Source organism: Apis laboriosa, unplaced genomic scaffold (genome assembly GCF_014066325.1).
Source record: "Apis laboriosa isolate Shangri-la unplaced genomic scaffold, ASM1406632v1 scaffold42_cov153, whole genome shotgun sequence".
Lineage (NCBI taxonomy): Eukaryota > Metazoa > Arthropoda > Insecta > Hymenoptera > Apidae > Apis > Apis laboriosa.
Window position 1 is genome coordinate 124,586 of NW_025223257.1, and position 20,813 is coordinate 145,398.

Here is a 20,813-nt window from a genome sequence, read left to right on the forward strand (position 1 = left end):
TCCATTCAATCCTGTATTTTAACGTATCGCATGCAAAATTTTACTTAAGAAGCGCGTATGACGTATACGTTTACGTTTCGTTCCCATATCGATTTACACACACGCCGCTTTGGAATCGATTAATACGTAATACACACTGCGATTATAGTTATATGTATTTATAAAAAAAAAAAAAAAAAGGAAAAAAAGCGAATAAGTATTATTTACGATTCGATACCTCTCGATACCTTGATAGAGAAAAATCATATCGCAATAATGGGATAAAATTCAAAGATTGCAATTCTTTGATCGTAGATATAAAAATAATCTTTTTCTTTCTTTTCTTTCCTTTTTTTTTTCCCCCTGTATTTATTATCGATATTCTTACACGCTTCTATAGATTCATCTCATGAACTCTAATTTTTTTCTTTTCCCTCCCCCCTCCGTTACGTTATCATTGCGGTAAATGCGTGCAATAAACGTTCGCGATATCGCGTTCGTTTATCGGTAAGAATCGATATTACTTACGAAACATCACGATCCGTCGTGTTAACCGCTCGGATGTTCATGATTCATTCGCATGATTTTTAACGATGTTTAACTCGATTAATCGGGGAGGAGAGGAGGGGGACGGGAAACACGAGAGTTTCGTTTAAAGATTTTAAGTACGGCGAATTCGAATGGTGGCGAATACACCTGCATTTCCATAGAGGGAAGGATACGATACCGCTGGTACATTAAATCCGCGTCATGTACCAGTTGTACCGTGTTCCTTGATTTTTTTCTACGCCGGGTTGCACATGCGTCCGACAGGTATCTATCCATTCAGATTTTTGTTCCGTGGGCCCCGTTTTCCATATTTCGCTTTCGTTGTCTTCTCGACCGGAGAAAAAAGCCTTGCCGCGCGTTGCACGTTGCGTTCAATTTTTTATTTTCTACAATACGTGACGTTTTCGGTGCTGGATGAAAAAAAAGAAAGAAAAGAAAGAAAGAAAAAAAAAAAAAAAAAAAAAAAAAAGGGTCGCGCCCGCTGTCGTCGCACGACAGTTCGAAAAAATCCGGCCGCTTCGAATTTGCCTCATTGTCTTCCCCGACGTTACATCCATCTACGATTCGTTCTACGGGTAAATCGGCGATTCCTCTTTTTCCATTCGTTCATTTCCATCACCGATAACCTTGCGAGCTTCGCGGGAAGAAAGAAAGAAAAAGGATCGAAAAATTGTGCGTGCGCAGGGAGAGCGCTCTCCCCCTTGTCCGTCAACGGGGGCCATCAACGTAGTAGCCCTTACTACGAGGCGTCTTATAGCTCCTCGCAAGGGGTGTGGAGGGAACCACCCCGAGCGTAACCGCGTTGCTAATCCGGCGCATAGTTTATACGTCATTAAACCTCATACGTCGAAGGGTGTGGTGGAAGTCGTGGAAGGGTGGCATGCGAGGAATCCGCGGACGTCACGACGTATATTGCCGCCTAGGGCAATGGTTGGTATAACGCCGCCTTTTCTATGGGAGGTTGCGGTGTGACTAGCAGGGCAACGCGCCACCCTCCAGGGAGAGCTGTCACGTCGAATCATCCCCCGGAGATATGACAGTGGGCCTTCGATGTCTGGGGTCGACATCGTCGATCGGCGCGCGTTCGACCCCGAAATCGAGATTAAATGTCCATCCATACCCCCCCTCCTCCTCTCTCCTCGTACGCTTCTCTTCCTGTCGCCAATTTCTTTCGTCGATTTGTTATTGCAATTCTCTCTCTCTCTCTCTCTCTCTCTCTTTCTCTAAAATTATCTTCTATTTCGCGTTTTATATCTTGGCGAAATATTATGCCCCTAATCACTCGAGTTTCGAATCGAATCGTCGCTTCTTCGTTTCCTTGCGCAGGCAGAAAGGATCTCTCTATGATTTTAGTCGAGAGGGTGGAAAGAAGGAAGACGGTTCTCCGTGGCGAGGGGGAGGAGGGGGGTGGAAGTAGGGGGAGAGAGGTTGAGCGAGGAAGACCGTGCAAAGGGCATCATTCTAATTGCCCCGGACTTCCTTTCATCCCCTTTGTGCGACCCTCGGGTGCGCTTCCTCATCCACCCTCTCCCTCGGCCTCCCCTCGCCTCCCCCACTCCCCCCCTCCGTACCGACGGCTCTAAGTCATTTCTGCGATTAATTTTTCCTTCCAATTTGCACGCGGCAGTAATTAAGGGGCTGGGGGCGCAGTACATCATCCGGCGTTTCGCCGATGCCACGGTTAAGGGGGTTGGTTTCACCGCTCGCGGAGCGGACCGGCCTTCTTCGAAACAATGGCGGCTGTCTTGAGTGGTGAGATAGGATTTCGAGGCTCGAAAACCCTTGTGTTATCCCGTTGGATAAATACACGGTATAACTTTACAACCCTTGAAATTCTCGGTTCAAAATTTTCAACACCCTTAACGATGAGATTTTTTTTTTCTCTCTCTCTCTCTCTTTTTGTTATTTATCTTTATTGCGTACGCGTTTTGCAAGGAACGACTCTCCTCCTGTTTTTCACATATTTTGAAGGAGAGACATAGAATTATCTCTGGGGGGAGGGGAGGGAGGAAAAAATGGACGCGTCGATTCGAAGTTGAATCGTGAAACTCGAAGGATATCCTATGACGGCAGCCCTTCGAGGTGTTTAATAACGATAATGCCCGAGATAGGGGTGGTTTCGAGGGTGGTTAGGGGATAGTACGCCGGGTCGGGACTTGATTCATTCACGAGCTCGCTCGTTCGTGCAGAGTTCTTCCCCGTGAATGCGCTGAATGCCTTCCTGCCGCTTTCTCTTTCTCCGTCCCTCCGCCGGACTCCCGCCTCGTTTTTCTCTTTTTCCAACAACTTTGTGCCCAGGCATGCATCCATCTCTCTGTGAGCTTCGCCCGTGTTTGCATTTATGCGCTTATCGCTTCTACGGGCACTAAGAACCGCTGCTGGCGACCGGAACTATCGTGTGCCATACTGTGCAAGGTTTCGACATCGAGGCCAGTCGTGTATCTTTCGTTGAATGGAATAAGAGCAACCACGCGATACCGAATAATTCCTAACGTTATGAATATATATATACACACATACATATAAAAAGTTACCGATGGAACAGGTGAAATCGTTCTTCTTCCCCCCCCCCCCTCCCCCCTTTCGTTCGAAAGAAGAAAATCCACGAACGAGACGCAAAGATCATTCCTTCTATCAAATCGATCAAAAGATATACGAGCCTTGTACATGCACGGTCTTGCAAAATAAATGGAGCAAGCAACGAGGGGGAGGGGGTAAAGTCGAAGCGAATGTTTCGAAGAAAGGGCAAATGGAGGCAAATCCATCACAATCAGGTGTCGAATCCTATCAGCGATAGAGAAACACGCGAAACAGATAGAGGAACCACGAAAATCGGGAAGCGAGTATCCGCGAAACCGCGGTCTCCTTTCGCATCGTGGCGCGAATCAAAGAGCTGGAACGAGTCTGGGGAGGGTGTGGGAGGGGGTACGCGTAGATACGTGTAAGAGGCAGCCTCGGGGCCTTGTGTTACTTTCGTGGTAACCGAAAGGGGGAATTCCACGTTTTACGATACACGACTGATACACCGGATTTCTGCGAGCAAACGAGCGAGCGAGGGAGGAAGAAGAGAGCACTCTCTCTCTCTCTCTCTCTCTTGGAAATCGACGAAGTGGTGTGTCGGCTAGCGGGGAGCTCGATTTTCCCCGTGTGTCTGTCGGTATACGTCCGTTCGTTCGTTCGTTCGTTCGTTCGTTCGTTCGTCTGGCTGACTGGTTGGGTGGTTGGTTGGCTGGTTGGCTGGCTGGCTGGCTGGCTGGCTGGCTGGCTGAGTTTGCTGCCGCTGCATCGAAACATGTAAGTCCAGGAGGGCAATAATAGATCCCACAATGCCACGCGAGCTTTTCAGGGCCTGGCGTAGTAGGGTGGTGTGGGATGTAGGTGGGACGGGTTAGGAGGGGGTGGTTGCCGGTAGCGTGGCCTACGAGAGGGGATGGAAACGAGGTAGCTCATCAACTAATGGCCCGGACCGGAACTGAACTACCTTCTCGTACGGACTCCGCTTACGTTGCGCCTCCGTGCGGTGCACGTGTGTGCACACGTCTGTGGATCCACGCGTTCTCCCCCTCCTCCCATTCCTCCACCGCTCCAACCCTTTCTTCCTCGCCCCCGCACATCGTGCCGCTCCTCCACCCCCTCGCGACGAATAGACACGCTTTCGCCTTGCGCGACGTCTACCAATCTGGATTTCACCGGCGCTACTTCATTTCGAATGTTTAGCGTTATTGCTGGATAAGCTGGCGCCGTTCTAACGTTGGCTGTTCCAGTTTCGTGGGAAGGAAGGGAGGATCAAGTGGCTCCGAGTTTCGTAAAACTTTGTTCGGGGCACCTTCCCTCTTGGAAGACTCCTCTTTCATTGCCAAACAATGTGTCGTATCCACGGAAACGCGTACGATTAAATATCGTTTCTCTTCTCTTCCGTCATATTTCATCACCAGTTCTCAAGGAATAAAAATTTTATCCGTGTTTAAATAACCGTGATTATTCTAATCGTCGATTAGAATCGAAAGAATGGCAGTGAAAAGAGGAAAAAATAGAAAAGAAAAAAAGGATCGAGCGTTGGATGACGATGTTTGGGTGGCGGAAAGTATCCTCTTGCTCTCGTTTCGCCTAGGTTGGAAAGGAAACGCGATAGTATCGAAGGAAAAGGGTTCGTTCTTGAAGGAAGGGTGAGTCGGAAGGAAGGATTCGCATAAATCCACCCTCCTCTGACTTGGCTGGAACCACCCTACAAGCGGGCCATGAATATTGATCAGCCCCATTCTGTCGTCCCGCACGTCGTCCTACTCTCACGCACAACGCGATCCCTCCATCAGGATCTCTCTTCTTTCTCCTCTCCCTCCCCCCTCCTTTTCGCCTCTTCTGTTTCTCCTTTTTCTTGTAATCTCGTCTCTTGTCGCGTTGGCCCCCGTGACCCGGCAAACAACCAACTCTATTTACGACAGACTTTATCTTGACGTGATCTAGTTATGCCAGGCACGACCCACTGTTACGCGGCCATCATTGTGTGCAATGGGGAAACCCCCTCCCCCTCCTCTTTCCCCCCGATCTGTTGAATCTTATTCTCCATCGTTCGTCCAACGTAGCAGAGAGACAGACACGTGGTTTCGAGCGATGCAAGATTATCGTCGTGATCGATTATTCGACCGTATTTTTCGAATACCTTCCGTATATACCTTTCTTGGAATCTCTTCTTCTAGACGACTTCTTCGATACCACCGTCATATCCACGAGTCACTGGAGTCCCGTCTATCGTTCGAAGGGTGAATTCAACCCTTTCGCCGTGAAACTTTAAGCGGACGATCAGGGTTAGAGCAGAGAGGTTTTTAACGCTTCGAGAGTTGCCATGGCAACAATGGTAGGCCGTTATTAATCCCCGACGAGAGTGGCGAAGAATAGAGGAACGAACGAGGAGAGGAGAAGGAGAGAAGACAGAAGACAGAGAGACAGCAAGATTCTCCCCTGTTCTTTCTCTCTCGTTCCTTCTGATTCCTCCTCTCCACTCTTTCTCTTTCCACCATCGGCTCTCGCTTCTCCCATCTCTGTCCAGAGGTGTCGAACGCGAAGGTGGAAAGGAGAGGCGTCGACTGGAATTAGGAGAGGAGGCTCCGTCATTATAGTCCCATCATTCACTTTTCTTCTGCTTGTCTTCTTCCTCCTTCCTCTTCCTGCGCCGGCTTAACCTTGGCACGCTCTATGCCTTGCCTTCTCTTCGCCATTTCTTTTTCTTTTTCCATTTTACTTTTTATTATATTCTCCTTTTCTTCTTCGCCCGAGTTTTACCGTTTTACCTCTCGGTCTCTTCGTCCAACTCGATTCTCCGTCGAAAAAAAAAACAAGGAACGCGAATCCATTATTTTAATCGCGAGAAATTGCGACAACGTTCGATGTCGTCGAACGATGATGACGATGACGATGATAGAGAGAAGGCGAGACAGAGCGAGGAATCAAGATAACTCTTCAAATATCCGATCGACGTCGTCGATCCATCGATCGATACGCTCGCTTGTGACTGCACGCGGTCAACTTCCTCTTTTTATTATTTATTTTTTTATTTATTTATTTATCTTTCGCGTATCTCTTCGATTTCCGGTGTCCTGCAACTCAGAGCAGAAGTTGATTCGCACGCGCGCTCTTCTATTCCTCCCTTCCTCCCTTTCCCGCAAATTCTTCGCGCTTTTTTCGATTTTCCTCTTCGAGGCGGATCGTCAGCGTTCTCGCATAAAAGATTATACACGAGGCGGGTGTCGGGACACGCACCGCATCGCGCGGGGAACGCGTGTGTGGTCCGGCGCGGGCGCGCCGCAGCGAGAAGAAAAAAAATTCAAAGTCGAAGGTTCCGTGGCTCGTTATTCATCGACGTTCGGCTCCGGCTGTCAGGAGGCATTATTTACGGGTTTCGCGGCAGAGCGAACTATTAATTCGACCCCGATGCAGGTGGTAAATGCTCGCCAACGATCCAACCTGCGCTTCTTCCCCGCGAAAATCAGTCTCGAGGTTGCGCTTCTTTAAAGGTATATCGTTTTAATTCAACTACCATGATCCCGTAGGTTCATTTTTTATCTCTCGAGTTTATCCTTGAGGATAAAAATCTTTGAGTCTAGAAAAAGTTTCTTATTCGATTTCATATTTTCCGACTTCCTTTCGGATCGAGGAAAATTCTTTTTCCTCCTTTTTAATTATTTATTTCCCGTACGTCACGATGAAAGAAACGAACGAAAATGGATTTACAAAGAATTTCAAGAATTTCGTTGAAATTATATCGAATTACTAATTTTTATTGTACCCGATATCGGATACGCTTTCCCAATATACCTTTAATAAACGAAGCAGAACAGAAAGAAGAACTTTTCAAAGAAAAAAAATCTCAAGCATCCGATATAAGTACTCTCCCCATCTATATACCACAATTTTTCTCAAAAAACGAAGCAACCTTTCTCAAAAAAGAAGAAGAAAAAGAAGAAGAAGAAGAAGATATCGAGACAGCACGGGGTTCCAAATGAGCGACACCGTCGGCTAATAAAAACGGGGTGTTCGATTCCATTAAACGTCGACTCGGGGGAGGATGGGGAGGAGGGTTGCACGGCTGAGAATGGCGACGAAAAAGAGCGCGTCGACAGTTTTCTCCGCTCGTCCCCCCCTCGATTGATTACCGTGGAAGCCGTGGATGGCGAGGAGTGGAGCGATTTTCGCAGGAAGTATCGGCCGGAAGGCGGGATACGCTTTGAAATGCGAAAGACGTATTCCGGCGAGGGGGAGGTGGGAAGGAGAGGATCGTCGCTTTCTCTCTCTCTCTCTCTTCCCATCCGAGGAGGAGGCAGCAGCCTCCTCTCACGGGGAGTAACGTTGATCTAATAACGGGACAAACGTCGCGCGAATCGCGTCCCGGACAGGATTTCATTTCCTCTCCCTCGTGGAGGATGAGCGGAGCGGTGGTTGCGGGCGGCGACGCCGAACGGGGAGGACGAAGAGGGAGGATCGATCCCTCTCCCGCCGCGGGAGAGTGCAAAATCCGCTCCCGTCTTTCGATAGCGTCGCCTCCAGCTAGTTGTCGAACAAAGCGTTCCACCGCTTCGTGCAAGAATTCGCTCGACAGCCGCTTAGCGGACCCGAAGCGAAGCCGCCCTGCCTCGCGCGTCTAACTGATCGGGGCTGGGATTCCACCGGCAAACTTTCGTTTCTCCGTGCCCGCCATGTCTTTCCCCTGACACTTTGGGAAATTGGTCGGGAAGAATCGGCTTCTCTCTGTCTCTCTTTCCCTCTACGTGTACGTTTTCTCGATCGAAAGAAAGAAAGGGAGGAAGTTGTTGGTGGTTGGTCTTGCGCTTCGATCTCTTACGATCGAGTGGAGAACTTTTTGTTTCGATCGAATGTCGGGTAAAGGGAAGGGTAGAAATTCGGGACGCGAGAGTAACGCGTTAGGAGTGGCGATAGGCGGGATGCATGGCCGGGTTTCACGGATGAACGAGGGCGCCGGGCGTCGTGCCGCCGGAAGTGCGTCTAATGCATCCGTCTGGGGTCACGCGTCATCTCGTTTCCGGCACGGCCATTACCTTCGGTAAAACGTTTCGCAGAGGGGGAGAAACTTCCACTTGTGCCACCTCTCTCGTGCTTCTGCTTCTCCTCGCCGATGATTCAGAGATTCTTGGATCTTCGATTTTCTCTTTTCGACCGGGATAATAAAAAGTTTAGAAACGTTTTATTAAAGAAATAAAAAACGTTAAATACTTTCGACGCTTGCGAGCGAGGAGGGAAGTTTAACGAGATTCGAGGGAATTAGAAGAGGAGATTGGAAAAATTTTGTTCCGTTCCTTTCGTCGAGAAACGGATGCGGATGAAGGTAAAGGTGGAAGAAAGAGGAGGAGGAGGAGGGGAAGGAGATTTCGTGTTGCTTAAACGGATGAGACTCCATCCGGGATGAGTAGAAGGCAGTAGAATGGTGGCCGTGTCGAAAAAAGATCCACTCGAAGGAGCGAGCCAATGGGACAAGAGCCCCTTTACCTTACGAGATTGGTCGGCGCATTGTTTTAAGGGAGGCCCGACGCATGCGTGATTCCATGCGTGGGAGGACCGACCACAGTCCACGACCCACGCTCTCCGAGGATCCTACTCTCGACCGCGACAACATCCCATTGGCCTTTTTTGGGACCGTCGCTGCTCGCTCCGGGCCCTACGGTCCTTCTTCCATCTTCATCTCGCTCTCCTGCATCGTGCAATTCGCGCACGCAAATATCTTCGATTGGAAATTGAACTTCGTGTTATAAAATTGAACGATCACTATTTTAATCCGTGAAATTAAATTAATTTAATCTAATCATCGTGGAAACGATCGAGATAAGTTTCTCGAACAATTTCACGCGATTTTCGATTCCTTTTAAACCTTTTACAACGAGGCTGATTAACACACCACGCAAGAAAGGAAAGCAAGCGAGAAGAACGCAGCTGGAAAAATCAACGATCGATTAACGCCGTCGAGGGAGGGGGAACATAGTCAAACATAGCCCGTAGCCGAAATTCTTCTAATCCCTGGTCTGATCGTTCTTACGCTAACTACCACGACTAACTATTTACTTACCTTCGCGTAAGCGGAGGTAAAGGTTTGCCAGGAGATAAATCGATAATCGTATCCGGTTTTTCGGCCGGCTTAACGCAGCCACTGTTGCTTATTAGCGAAATCTCCTGGCGCGAGACGAAAATGAAAGGGAGGTCCGAGTTAAGAGGGGGAGAGGGGGGTTAATGCAACGTCGAGGGAAGAAACTTGAAGGGAGGAAGAGGGAGGGTGGAAAAAGAAAGCTTGATCTTGGTGGGGGAAGGGAGGTAGAGGGAAAGGAGAGAAAAAAAGAAAAAGAAAAAAGAAGACGAGAAAGAGAGGGGAGGGGGGGGGGAGGGCAGCTGCCTTCAAAAAGGCCGCCGACTCGATCCGAGCCACCATTGTTATCCATGGTGCACCATACCGCGAAACAAATACAACGGGTATAACCGGGAAGAAAATCAGGGAAGGGGTGGAGAGGGAGCGAGATTAGCTCTGCTTAGCTACTACAGCATCTTCTTTGCAAATTTCGCGCCGAGATTCTCTCTCTTTTCTTCTCCTCCTTCCAACCTCTCCTCCTGCACAGCCTATGTTTTCTCCTTCTTCTCCTCCTTCTCTTCTTCTTCTTCTTCTTCTTTTTCGCCATTTTCTCCCTTCCCCATTCACGTCCATGGTCGTTCCCTCCTCTCTGGTTAAATAAATAAGTCGCTTCTTTTTTCGCACAGACCTCTGTTCGAAAACGATGGTAATTCTCGGTGCTGCGACGACCCGGCATTGTATCGCGTTTGCACGTTGGGGACGGGGAGGAAGGGGAGGGAAGGGAATAGACGTTAGCGCGATTAATCGAGACGCGGATTAATCGGGAATTATTTTATTGGAAAGAAATCGAAGAAGGTGGAGGGGGACGGTGGACGGGTGAAGGAATTAAGCGGGCCTGGTGCACGCATGAAAATCATCCGAGGCGTTTATTGTTCCGTTCTAAATAATGGTCGCGGTTCCGGGCGCACAATGCGGCGACCGAACCCGCGAAGATTAAGCGGTATTTTCGCGTGCTGGGGGAGGAGGGGGAGGGGGGGTCGAGACTGCTCGAGCAGGAAATAACCAACGAGAAAGAACGAAGGAGGCTGGAAAGTAAAGGGAAGAAGGGGGAGGAAGGAGGAGGGCGGAGAGGGGGGGGGTAGGGGGGTTGCCCTCGCGTTTGTTTAAATTCGAGCGACTTCCGCGGCCCCTGAATGAGCCGACTTTTATGCATTATGCGTTGGCCCGCACGAAAAATCCACGTGGTGACACGGAAACTCCGGGGGTGGAAAGAGGGCGAAGAAAGGGGGAAAGAATGGCGGGGAACAGAGGAGCGCAAGGAGAGAGAAATTCGGAGAGTGCCCAGTCGCTCTTACGAACGTGAACGATAAAAGATTTCACCCGGCTTGCTGCCGCCCCTGGATGGGTTGGGTGGTGGATGGCTGTGTGGGCTTGGCCCTGCTGAAATTTCGTCGAGAGAGTGAGTGGTGGTCCAGGAGGGGGTGAAAAAAACACGCGGAGGTAAAAAGGGTTAAAAAAGGAGAGGAAAAAAACGAAAACGAAATAAAAAAAAAAAGAAAGAGGAAAAATAAATAAAGGGAAGAAAAAAAAATATATATATATATATAAAACCGGTGGTGCGCGCGCGTATGTTATATGTCGCGTGTACGTGTAGGTACTTAAAAAACAAACACCCACACGGCGACAACACGGACGGAGAAAAAAATCGAGCCGAAGCCATTCAACGTGGAACGAAACAACAATTCGGTCGTCCAATTAATCGCGAACAACGCGCGCCGAGAAGAGAAACGCGCGAGCGTCGAGAAATCGAATGGGCCACACCGAGCCGCCAATTTTTTTGCTCCCTCTGAATGGACCAATCTACAAGGATCCTGGACGAATTCGGTCTGATTTTTCTCGCCACCCTCTTATTCCTACCCTGTGCTCACGAGCGCGCACCAACGTTAAAAAGCTAGAGAAACCTCAGCTTTTAATTCCGTTCCGCCGAGATTAACAACCCCCCTCCCGCTCCAATATATATATATATATATATCGAGCACGGAGCCAAGGAACCATTCAGAAACCATTCCAACCGTCGAATTCTTCGACTCTTAGTCGACTTCCTTTCCCTTCCCCGGCGCGCACGGCCTATCGCGCTGCTCTTTTTTATCATTCGCCACGATATTTCCACGCGCCGCTCCTCGAGGACCCCGAGAAGAGGGTGGCGGAGAGATAGAAGAGGAGGACGGTGGGGAGGGAGGGGGGGGGGCATTAATAAGCGTAATATATTAGGGAGTCCTTTGTGAGAGGAGCGAGCGCGTCTTTCAGCGGCGCGTCAAGCCGAATCCTGGCGGGCCCGTGGATCACGATGAAAGGAGAGACGGAGGGAGGAGAGCCCTCCGTCTCGGAGGATAGACGAGGAACGACAATTTGATGATGAAGAATGAGAGGAGGAAAGGGGAGGGAGGGAAAGGTGATCCGTGGCGATGGTGGTGTTGGTGGCGGTGTGCGAGTTATGTATGCGCGTGGAGAGCCCAACGGGATTCAAAACCACCACCCGGCATCCGGCCTCGAGACAAATGTGTTCCACGCCGCGAGACAAAACGCGTGACGACTCGTCGTCATTCGTTAAGCCGTTTTCAGGTTGGGACGGGCGTGAGGGAGGGGGGAAGGGGGATAGCTGTATTCGAAACCAATGAAATCTCCGGTGAAAGACACCTCCTTCTGCATTCCTTGTCCGGGTCCGTGTGTCATTACTCAAGAGGAATACGTGTCGCGAAGGACATTCCTCGCTTCCCTTTCAGAAAACTGCTGTCGAAGGGGATTTCGAGCCGTGGAGAACGTGTGGCCAATCGCGTGGGCAGAATACATTTTCGTCCCATCCTCGTTTGTTTCGCGACAACCCGAGGTTGCCGCGAAACACCGCGTTTAAACGCGCCGTGATTCTTATATCATGAAATTCCACTTTTCCTCTTTTTTGAAATCGAGGAGAGACTTCTTCCATCGAGGCTTCTCGATGAAAATAAAAATCTAATACGCGATATCTCGACACGGATCGATCGATCGAGTTGCTGTTGGAGAGAAAGTTTGGAGATCGGCGTCGATTCGAGGAGTCGATTCTCGCGGAGAAACGTAGAAACTGAAACTCGTTTCGCGTAACGCGGTGTAGACGGACGATGTGAGGGAGTGAGGGAGTGAGGTAGAACAACGAGGGGCGCGCAAAGGGTGCGGAGGCGGTGGTTCGGGGGTGGCGGTAGGAGGCGGAGAGGCTGACGGCAGGACCATCCTCGAATAACGCGAAGCGTAACACGTGGGCGCAGAGTGCCCGGAGAGAAGATAAACGGATTACGGCCGCTTTGTGTCAACGTGATCCGCTTCCCGTGCACCCGAATCCCAGTACCGTGCTCTCGCCGTCCGCTCGTCCTCAATGGGATATTACGCGCTCCAATGCTGGTAACACTGTTCGGTCTGCAGGATGTCGCTTCAACTGATAACCAATTTTCATTACTATTAATTTGGGGACCTGCAACTTGCCGCCCGTGAACGCTCGTTCACTCTCGTCGCCTCTCCCCTTAATTTCGTCGCCCTACGATTCTTTTTTTCTTTCTTTTTTTTTCTTTTTTTTTTTTTTTTTTTTTGAAGGATCGATAATAATAGATAGATAAGGGATTCGAATTAATCGAATTCGTGTTCACAGAAAGTTTCTAAGAAAAGAGTATTCTAAGGCGAAATTTTTCAATTTCTTTTGGAAAAATTTCTTCGACTCGTATACCTGTAACTGTATCTTTTTCTCTGTTTTCTTCAACCGAAACGAAAACAAGCGAAGAGGATCATGTTATCGAAGTTATCGTAGAGCACGATGATCGTGTCGATGATCGCGTAACTTCCGATCGGACGATTGAATCGTTGTTCTGTCACGCGACAAGGTGACCCAGTCAGATCTCTCGATGACAGGGAGACGAGAGGCCATTGTGCGACTACGGGATCGGTAATAATCGGCGTCCAACAGTCTCTCTTGCTCGCCTCGGAGAGATCAGATCGGGCGGAGACACGCGGGGGGTGGAAGGAGCGAGCAAGGAGGGAGGGAGGAGACCCTTTGGTGCGGATCCATCGCATTCCCTTCTAGGAGGATATCTCCTCATTGTGCTCGCCCCTTAATCAACAGCTCCCTGCCGTAGCTGTTCGATGCTTATTGATATAACCCACCCCCTCCCCCTGCTACATCCCTCGTATCCGTACACGAGGTTGCACACGCGGAAATTTACTAGGATGTCGTCCTAGGGAGCAGCAAGTTCTGGAATTTCTCGCACGGAGGAAAATCCATCTCTCATTTACGAAGGAACGAAGTGTATCCTCGAAGATATGGAAGAGAAGTTGAACAATTGTTGATACGCGAGTCATCGTTGGAGCGCATTTTTATCTTGGAAATATTCGTTGGAGACGAATATAAATATCGCGATATCGCGGCGAGCGGTGGGTGTCATATGGAAATTTAATATTCGATAAGCAATATTTGTTTCGTTATTAATAAGCGTTGAGTGTAAGCGGGCATACGGCGGCCGCGCATAGAACTGTAGGTTGAATGGACGTTTCGTGCGCCCACCGTGAGGTATTTGCATGACAACGGGGATGCGCGTATGCATCCCTGTCCTCGGTACTCGCTAATTAGCCGGTACCACATACCGGCGCGGATTAACGAGAATATTGCATTTTTAATAGAGTTCGCCCCCCCGCGGTGTGCCGCGGTCAGAGAATGGGTGGAGGGGGAGGGATGGAGAAGGGTGGAAAGCAGAGATTTCAACAGCGATGGGTTGGTTGCTCTCCAAGGATCAAGAACTCTTTGATGTTTAATACTTTCTCTCCGATGGAATCCAGTTTCTAAACTTTCGTAAACTCGAAGGTAAAATATAAATCGATTTCGTTTAGTTATCGGCACGCGATTCGAATGTTTTCTTTCGGATCGATCGAAGGATGGAGGATGAAATGAAATGTGAAGAGATGCGAGCCGACCATGTGTATTTTTCTTTTTTTTTTTTTTTTTTTNTTTTTTTTTTTTTTTTTCTTCTTTTCCCTCGTGCGAGAGGATCGATTTAAAGGCTCAAAGAAAATCTCGCGTACATCCCTGGGGTCCAGGCCGGTAGTCGGTTGATTCTCTGCTTGCTCGTCCGCTCGACTAGCTCCGCTGATTGCTGCTGCATCTTTGATGACCTCGTCCAGACAGAGAAGAGGGTGAGAGGATCGGGGCTACCCCTGCACGGAATGCTGTGCAAAGAGTGAAATGTTGAGATTGATATTTTAACAGACGGATTACGTAAGAAGGGCTTGTATGGGGGAGAAGGGGGGGGACTCGAGTGGTTTGCCTCCGCGAATAGGGCACAGGAAAGTGGATCTCGGCTGGCCACCCGTTGATGAATCTTTCAAGGGACCCTGACACGATATTTAACGGATCTTGCATCTTCGTAAAGGACACCGTAACCTTGCCAATTTTCCCTCCTATCATTTTTTTCTTTTTTTCCTCTTTCCCTATTTCTTCGAACTCTTTCACCACTGACTCTCGATACTCTGTTTGTTCTCAGGTGGAGCCGGATCCCAAAATGATCGCCAAAATGTCCGAGTTTCCGGTAAGTCTATCTTTTCGTAGAAACGTGCACGAGACAATGCCCTCTAATCACGTTGGATCGTTGGAAAATTGACGAGAGTATTCGCTCGAGTTCATTCGCGGCGCGATGATGGAAAATCAAGCGTTGATGAGCCGTCAAACATCTGCACGTGCGATCCAAGATGCAGGTCTTTCGGCGGTAAAATCAAAGCGATCTTCTTCTTCTTCTTCTTCTTCTTCTTCTTCTTCTTCTTCTTCTTCTTTTTCGTCCACGATATACTCGCGTTACGAGTTATCAGCCGGCGAGCGATTATTATTAATCGATTCGTTGGCCGAATGGTTCTCTCGGCGACCTTGGTTGGCCGAGTCTTTAAACCGTCCAGATGCAAATCGCAATGTATGTAAGTGACCATTATCGGTGAACGTGGCTATTAATCATTTTAAGACTATTTAATTTACGCGCGATACACGCGGTTCGAAAAGTCGGTCGAAAAGTCGAAGATCGGGCGTCTCGAAAAACGTCGATTTAATCTGCCCGCCTCCTCTTCCTTTTTCTTTTTTTCTTTTTTTTTTTTTTCCGCCTCTTAACCTTCGAAACTAACCTCCTCGCCCGTGTTTCGGCCTTCTTTTGCGTCCGCACGAAAAGACAAATGGCCCCTGTCGGCGTGAAAATGGCCGCGAATCTGTTTTCTTTCGTTCGGGATCTTGGATTATGTAAAATGCAATACCTCGCCATCCTCCTCGCGCCACCGCGATGGTATTCGAAATACCATCCTTCTTCTCGCCTTCCAAATTTTCTTACGTAAGAAATTCTCTTCACATGTTTAAAATCGAAGAAAGACGTGAAATCGAATATTACGAATCTTGGATCCGATCGAGATCCGAAAGAAGAGCGAGATGCGAGCGAAACTCGTCGTTATTAATTATAACCGATAATTTGAATACGATATTCTCGTACGTAATCCGTTCATCGTTCCTTCTCGCGTCTCGACATTCATCCTCCTCCTCTTGTACGTACATGTGTATCAAGCACACAACTTCAACGATCGATCCGACCTGTAGACGGGCTTGTCCAATAGGTATTGATCTCGCGACGACTGGAATGAAACGATGCATGCCGTTGATCCGTTTTTGCCCGCGATCACATATTCCTTGGGCAAGGGATGCACGCGTTTATCTTGTTGTTTTTTCTTTCTTCTCTTTTGTTTTTTTCCTTTTTTTTCTTTCTTTCCTTCGCTTCGTCGAATCTTCAATTCTCGTCGCTGAGCGTCTCCTCGAACGATCGATACGATCTTTATCTTATCCGAGTTTGAATTCGGTTTAACGATTCGTCGAGCGGTGAGGATAATTAGGGGAGAATTATTTAGTGTCATTGATCGTTGTCACGGCACGATGACATGGTGGATGGCGCAAAATCGCTGGAGACTCGGCTTAAATATTGTAGGATCTCATTAAAAACGGCCGCTTCGACGCGTCGTCGAATAATGACGCTATTCCCCGCGGTGAATTCGTGCCAGCGACGGCGTGCCTTTCGTCAATAAGCCGCGCCGCTCAAAGAAACCGTATTAAACAATATTATTATTTAACGGGAAATCTCGAATCGAGGGAGGAGAAGAAAAAATTATTCTTCTTCTCGTACGAATCTTAACAAAAAAAAAAAAAAAATAGATTCCTCGATCGAATTTCTTACATTCATTCTCTCGGTGAGAATTGAATTATAGATTCGATCGTTTCTTCTAGCAAAAATCTCAAAACGAGATCGAGATTTCGATTTCGATTTCTCGTATACTATATTATAACAGATTCACAAGTAGATCGAAATCGTGTTAAATGATATTATTATTTAACGATGAATCTCGAATCGATCGGGGGGGGGGGGAAATTATTCGGGACGATTCGTGAGATAACGAATGTCCTCTTCTCGTCGAGAAAGATCGGGATTCGATCGAGTTTCTCCCATTGAGCGGATTGATTCCTCGTTTCGTTGTAAAATTGAAGAAGAGGGGGAGGAGAAAAAAATGTTATCGGAATTTTTTAAAATATACAATACCGTCGTGGATTACCGTCGTTGAAAATAGGACGAGGTGCAACGGAACGGGTAAAGAATATTTGCGCGAAGGTTCGAGGACGTAATATTTCGCGAAGGTGGATTTACACGGAGCGTGGTAGTCCCAGCGTGGGCGAAATCTAGACGCGCCGGCAATCAGAAACACATTATCGGACGAGAGCGGCTCGGTAATACGTCCCGCTGTGCTCGGAAATATGCTTCGCTCCGCTTTGCTCCGACGCGCTCACCGAACGAAAAAGAAAGGGAAGAAGGAAAATGAAACGGGACAGAGTGATCTTTGCTATCGACGTTGGAGGAAACGAGAATGCCACGTTGCAACTTTCGATCCGCCGAAAAAAAAGAGAAAGAAAAAGAGTATAATCCTCGAATTAGCTCGAAGAAAGAAAATTTGTAAATTCCTTCGGATTTCCCTATTCTCTCTCTCTCTCTTTTTCTCTCTCTCTCTCTTTAAAAATATAAATAAACGAATGTCGCGCATGTACGGGGGAGGAGGATGTATCGAGGAAATCAAAGTTTATCAAAGATATGGATGGAAGAAGAGAGAGAGAGGATCGGGCGAGAGAGAATGAATCTATCGCGTCGGCGATAGATCGGGGGGAGGAGCGGTTTCCCTCTGTCGGCGTTTCATCAGAAAATGGCGTTGTGAGACGCGTATCAAGTGCTATTCTTCGTCAGTTTCAAGATGAATCCGCGGATCCTCTCCCACAGGCGCCTCCCACGACAAATCCGTGCTTCCTCAATCCACGGAACGGTTTCCCTCGTCGATCGATCCCCATTCACGGGGCTGAGGGACGACCGAAATATCATCGAACGGCAGCAACGGGATGCTTTTCGAGGAATACTATGGGAGAGGGGGAGGAAAAAAAATGCCGTGAAACGGCCGCGTCTCCGTAGAATTCATTTTAATCATCTCCACCTTTTTCCTTCGCCGGGAGACTCACCTTCCGGCCACAGAGGAGAACCTTCGCTCCTTCTCTTTCTTTCTTTCACTCCCCCCTCCCTCTATCTATCTCTTCCTCATCTTTTCTTCTCTTCTTTTCTCTTTTTTAATTTCCCAGCCTCCTCTCTCTCTCTCTTTCTCAGTTCGCCAGTAATCATCGCCACTATTACACCGAAACGTTTTTGATGAATTCGTCAACGAACCAGTTCGTTTCTCGCGGTCTCTCGCGTTTCCTCCATTCTCTACTCGATGGTGTATATATATATATATATATATATATATATCTATACACGTATATCTCGTTTCTCGAGAGCGGAGCACCTCCAGGCTGTGTGACCACGATCTTACGAGCCCCCGAGGCTGTAAGGAAGCCCTTCTCGTTCACAGCCGCGTCGAGAAAGAGCAAGATCGGGGAACAAAAAGCGGAAGGAACGGGTACAAGAGGACGAGGAAGGAGGAGGAGGAGGAAGAAGATGAATAAGAATAAGAAGAAGAGGCAAAAGGTATCCAATCATCCAGCCGGCAACCCGGAGGAGGGCGGCGATCGTCCGAATAATATTTCCACGTGCGCGGGATATACTTTGGCGGGGGAGGGGAAGAGGGAGATTTGTGGTTTGAGGCGGGAAAAATCGCGGAGAGGAGGAGGGGGGAGGGGAGAAAATAATATCCCCGTTAGCCGGTGAATGTAGGACTCAAGATAGCAGACTCGAGGATTTTTTTTTTTTTTTTTTTTTTTTTTCACGGTTAAATGGGTCGGCTGTCTTGAGTCCGCGGATTCATCTTGCGGATTCCTTTCAGGATGCAAGCACGGCCTATTCAAGGGAACGGGTCGAGACGAAGGGATATGTTGGTACGGCATTTAAAATCCTCGACCGCGGCAGGGGGATCTTTTGGATCAATTGGCTGAAAAGCGTTGCTTGATTTTCTTTTTTTTTTCCTTCTTCTTCTTTTTTTCTTCTTCTTCTTCCTTTTTTCCCTTTTTCTTCTCCGCCCGATTTCGTACCACTGCATTATCATATTCATCGGTTCAATCCTGCCTCTCTCTCTCTCTGTCTGTCTCTTTTTCCGTCTCACGATTTTTTATATCCTCATTGCTACGCGTTTTAATTCGAGTCGAAATTTTGACTTTCGACGACGATTTTTTAACGAATATAACGCTCTTCCGAGAATATACAGTTAGCGAAGTAATTTCTCGGCGTTTTTTCTTTTCTACGCTCTTCAACGAAGACTTCCGGTGACGCGGAGCGACTTTCTTAACGCTCGTTTACGCCTTTCTATACCCGTAACATGCAAGAATGAGCACGTTAAATGCAAGAATGTTAATTAACAAGCTCCACGCGAGACGGAGAATCATGAACGCACAATCGGATACAACCTCGTACGTACATACTCGTTAACAATTACGACGTCGGGGATCTTATATATATTTCCCTTATATATGTTTCTTGGTACGAGGACCAAGTGTTTTCTCGACGATTCGCGGGAAGAAGAGGCGTGCCGCGAATCGCGGACCTCGAACCAACCGATTCAAACGTGTCCCGTCTTTACCCTCTCCACCCGAATAATTATCTTAATTCTACGAAAATCTCGCGACGCCCATTTCCATTTTGCCGATTCACCGTCGCCGATTACACCATCGATCGTAATCTCGTCCCGAAAATTTCGTCGTCTCTCTTCTTCTTCGTCTCTCGTTCGTCTCTTCGCTTCGAATCTTCTCTTTCGAGTTTCGTGGCGTGCGTCGCGGCGGGAGCGACGACGTTGTCTGGACAAGATCGAGAACGATGGAAGAGGGAGGGAGGAAGAATCGAAAAGACAAGAGAGATATCGTGCTTGATCCGGGATCAGGGTGGAAGAGGGTGGAGAGGAAGAGAGCGAAAAAGAGGGACGACGAGCAGCCGACCGGTCCATTCAAAGTTCCCAGGAGGCAACAAAGGGCCAGCAACGAGCTGATCAAATTATCCAATTCATTTGAATTGGCGAGCGAGCGAGCGAATAAGTGCTCGCCGTTACCAAGAGGTCCACTTCACCGCTTTCGAGCACCATCCGTCCAGCTATGAGACGCTACCGTCCAAATTTATGCGCGTTCCGCGATACAACGCACCACCTCCCCCTCTCGTTCGTGGGAGATTTCGAGAGTTCGAGGGAAGAGTTTCGGTGGTTAGTTGGGAGGGAAAAAAGAAAAAGAAGAAGAAAAATACACCCCTTTTCTTGCCCTTGGTCTCGCCTCGAATAAGAACGAGTTCGTTTTCCTGCGCAAAATAAATGGATTTATTTTTCTCTCTTTCTTTTTTTTTTTTTCACGGCGCGCGGAAAGCGCGATTTTCAATCGCCATTTAAGAAATTTCTAAAAAGATATCCAGCTGTGTAACGAGAAGGATGAATGGATAAATAAATAAATTCTCGTGCCGGATTAAATTGAACATTTGTATGAAAGAGAAAAAAAGGGGTTTCGATTCAAAAATTCGAGAGAAGACGAGGATTCGAACGAGGATCGCGGAGGAAAGGTTGGCAGAGGAGAAAACGTTAAACGACAATCTCTCGACGTCAAACGTCGACGTTCAGGAAGCTGGGAGGAGGTCGTCTCCCTTCCCCCCCGCCGCCGGCCCTCCTTCTCGTCATATTTAATAACCCAGCCGCATACACACGTTCACCAAGGTCCACGTACGGGCATTAAACTCGGCCGAGTGCGGAGGTTCGTTACGTACAATGCACCGCTGATTGACCAACCAGATCCGCCCTGAAGTGGCGCACGGTTGCCGTCGCAATATCGGATCACACCGTTGCCCCAATTGTCAGCGCCGCTATCTTTCCTCCTCCTCCTCCTCCTCCCCCTTTTTTTTTCTTTTTTCCTCCAATGTATTTTCGCCACCGACAACGATTCCTTCGGTATCGTCGATTTGTCGGATGCCGTCCAACTCGATCCATTTCCCCTCTTCCCCCGTTTTCCTTTCCCGCGCCTCGAAAGTGAAGTTAAACCGAATCTGTTATCGAATTTGTTTAACATTGCGGAGGAACGAACCCGGAGGAAACGAAGTTTTTCCGGAGTTTAATCGCCCCTTATTTCATTTCCTCTCTCTCTTTTCCTTCTCTCTTTTTTCTTTTCTTTTCCTTTTTTTTTTCCTTTTTTTTTTTT

General features: G+C 48.2%; 1 protein-coding gene across 16 annotated transcripts in view; it reads left to right on the plus strand.

The window, feature by feature from the left end:
• LOC122716132 (transcription factor Sox-2) overlaps window positions 1-20,813 on the plus strand; it is a 270,718-nt gene that overhangs the window by 121,888 nt on the left and 128,017 nt on the right. For 11 of the 16 annotated variants that reach the window (XR_006346951.1, XR_006346950.1, XR_006346952.1 and 8 more), the window contains one exon: window positions 14,650-14,694. The exons of the other annotated variants lie outside the window; for them this stretch is intronic. The gene's annotated coding sequence lies outside the window, so the exon portion shown is untranslated. The remainder of the gene's footprint in view (window positions 1-14,649; window positions 14,695-20,813) is intronic. 16 annotated transcript variants of the gene reach the window in all.